Source organism: Elephantulus edwardii, unplaced genomic scaffold, assembly GCF_000299155.1.
Source record: "Elephantulus edwardii isolate Elephantulus edwardi_28Jun2011 unplaced genomic scaffold, EleEdw1.0 scaffold00156, whole genome shotgun sequence".
Taxonomy (NCBI): domain Eukaryota; kingdom Metazoa; phylum Chordata; class Mammalia; order Macroscelidea; family Macroscelididae; genus Elephantulus; species Elephantulus edwardii.
The window spans coordinates 1,744,510-1,748,051 of record NW_006399906.1 but is presented as its reverse complement, the minus strand read 5'-3'; positions in this window follow the sequence as shown (position 1 = coordinate 1,748,051).

Genomic DNA, 3,542 nt, shown 5'->3' with positions numbered 1-3,542 from the left:
GACTGGGGTAATCGGGATGGGTGTGTTAGAGGCAGTGTGGTTGGCGCAGGATAGAGCAGGGTTTAGGGCTGTTGTGCATAGGGTCACTATGAGTCACAAACGACTCGACGGCACATAACAACAACAACAAAACAACAACAACAACAATAACATGATTGGCACGTCTCACCAATCTACTAGAGGAATGTCTAGTCTCACTATTAAATTGAGTGGATCTAGCCACAGAACTGGGGAGTCTCACTGTTGTAAAGGAGAACTAAGCATGCAATGTGTGCCCTTCAAGTCCAGAGGTTCTTGTACCAGCTAGACTTAAGGCAGCAACACTAGCTAGACTTAAAGCAGCACAGCAGCAGCAGTAGCGAAAGCAGAGCACCAGTGACTCTACATGAGACAGAACTAACCCTCGAACTGCTTCCCACCTTGGAACCAGAGCTAAGAGCCTGTACAAGCTCTTGAGGGTAGAGTCATAATGGGCAGGATTGAAAACTTTATAACACTGACCTAGAGCTACAAGGCTCATGACTGAGGTGCCTGTGAGGATATTTTGGAAGCCCTCCCTACTGTATTCTGCCACTAACCTGGATGATAATATTTTTACTTCCCCAATATGGTTCTCTGTGGTCTGTGAGCATTCACATTGGGTTTTGGATTCAATAAACCGGTAATATTGGTATTGGGATGAGTAGAAAGAGGTGTGAGAATGTGGAAGACATATCTGACTTTATGGGAATTGGTTTTGTGTTGTGGCTGTTGTTGATGAGGTCAGCTCCCCCTTGTAGGGTTGGTAGAAGTTTGATACAGTCAGGCCCATGTAGCCCTTTCTTTTTTTACAGGTGTATGTTAATAATGATAAAGTCTACATCACCCTGAATCCATTAGCCACCTTCTGGAGGAAGATAGACCTATTGGCCTGGACAAATACCCTTTTATTATTGTGTAATTATTGTATAAACAAAAATAGAGTGAACGGACAATGCAAGAAAGGAATACCCTTGATGATATTGGTTGATTCAGTGACTAGAGTAATGAGGGTAGGTTTATCAGAGACAATAGGATTGGCACAAGATGGAGCAGGGTTTAAAGCTGTTGTATACAGGGTCACTATGAGTCTCAGGCAACTTGATGGCTCATAACAATAACAACAACAGTCACTAAAGTTAGTTGTTGTTGTTATTACATGCACTTGAGTTGTGTACAACTCATTGTGAACCTATGAACAATAGATCTGAACCTTGCCTTATCCTGTGCTGTACTCAGGATTTCACATATATTTGAGCAGGATCTTCCCCTCCTTTCATTCCTTTCCACTATTCCAAACACGAAGTCCTCTGCAAAGGACTGCTCTCTTCTAACAGCATGCCCAAAGTATGTGAGACAAAGCTCTGCTGTCTTTGTCTCCAAGGGGAAACCTGAATGAACTTTCTCCAAAATGTAATTGTTTGTTCTCTTGGCAGATATTCAGTACTTTTCTCTAACACCAAAACTCAAAGGTATCAATTCTTTTTCCGTCACCCTAATTGTCCATCTTTCAGATGCATATTGCTGTTATGTGCCATTGAGTCACCTGTGACTCATGGTGACCCTATGTACAATAGCTCTGAAACCTGCTCTGTTCTAAACCAGTCTCACTGACTCTAACACTCTTACCCCATAGGCTCAGTTACTGTATGAATCCATTTCATCTGGGTCTTCCTCTCCTCTGCTATCCCTCCACCACTATGAGCATGTTGTTCTTCTTCAATGACTGGTCCATCCTGGCCACGTGCCCAAACCTGTGTGATGTATTGTCTCTGATCATCTTCTGGAGTTTCCACTATGGGTTGGTCCCAACTCAGTGGTACATGGCAACAGCATCAACAATGATTTCAAGAGGTAATATATGATTAAGAACAATAATAGTGAAGGAAGAGGTCCAGGTTGTATTGAAGGCACTGGCAGAAATAAGGCTCCAGGAATTTATGTAATACTACTTGAAGTGTTTCAACAGATAGAGTCCTGGGTATGATCATTCCATGTCAAGAAATTTGGCCAGCTACCTGGACAAGTGACTGGGGAAAAATATCTGTTTATTCCCAGATGAGGTGATTACACATAAGGTAGACATTTCAAACAATGTCATTAATATCATATGCAACTATAATTTTCAATTAAAACTTAAAAATAAAAAATCCTAGCCTCTGTTGTAAAATGGGATTGATATTAAAGTTGGGGTAAGACTGAGAAAAACTGGATAAATTGTGTATACTGCACTGAAATGAGGGAGTGAATAATTTAAAAGCAATGTATGATCGGGTATTATGGTTGTCACAAGAGTCCACAATTAAGATTGCATGGTGGAATGTACTTGGGGCGGTGGGAAGGGTGCGGGGGGGATTGTATACCAGGGAAGGAGTGTTTCTTTTACTTTCGAAAGAAAGGAGCAAACTGGGGCGGGCGGGGAGGAGGAGGCCTGGGTGGGGAGAGAAGTGCAGCAATGAATGAATGGAAATCCAAAAATCTCTGTAAATGCTCATTAAAATTATTTAAATAAAAAAGATTCAAAGAATTGACAAAATAGCACCTGAGATATTTCCATCAATGGATACAGCACTGGATGGGTTCACTCATCTGTGCCGAGAAATTTGGAAGACTGCTACTTGACCAAAATTTGAAAGAGCTTTATGTTTGTGTCCATTCCAAAGAAAAATTTTCCAGTTGAAAAGCAGAAACTATAGAGCAACATCATTCACATAATACACAAGTAAAATCTTTCTGAAGATAATTTAAAAATGGCCAGAGCAGTGAATTGAGAAGAGGAACTGGAATGAGGTAAATCATTACTGATATTAGATAGATCTTGATTATAAAAGAGAACAGCAGAAAGATATTCTACTGACTGACGATGAAAAAAAATTGTGCACATGATAAGAAAGTTATGATTATCATATATAGCGAAGAATGGCAGTTGTAGAACACTGGGTTATACTTAGGAAGAATGTGTACACAGACTGAGAAGTAGTTGTTCCAACAGAATAAAGGGATGCAATGTTGTATCAAAAAAAAAAATCCTAGCCTCTAAGGAGAAACTTTGTTTTACCCTCTCTAAGACAGACCTATTTGTATTTTTTGCAGTCCATGGTATGTTCAAGACTCTTATTCAGCACCACAATTCAAAGACATAGATTCTTCTTCTGCCATCCTTAGGCATTGTCCAGCTCTCTGCTGCAGAAGGTCAAGGACTATATATACTATTTAATATGGATTGAAGCTCAACATCAAGAAGACAAAGATTCTCACCATTGGACCAATTGGCAGCATCATGATAGATGGAGAAGAGATTGCAGTTCTTAACAATTTCAGCTTGCTTGCCTTCACAATCAATACTCTTGGCATCAGCAGTCATGAATTAAAAAGAAAAATTGCACTTTGAAAATTTGCTGTCAGGACTTCTCCAGAGTACTGAGAAGCAATGATGTCAGTCTAGAGACTAAGGTGTGCCTGATCTGGGGTGACCAATTGTTGTTGTTGCTGTTATGTGCCGCCGAGTCATTTCCGACTCATAG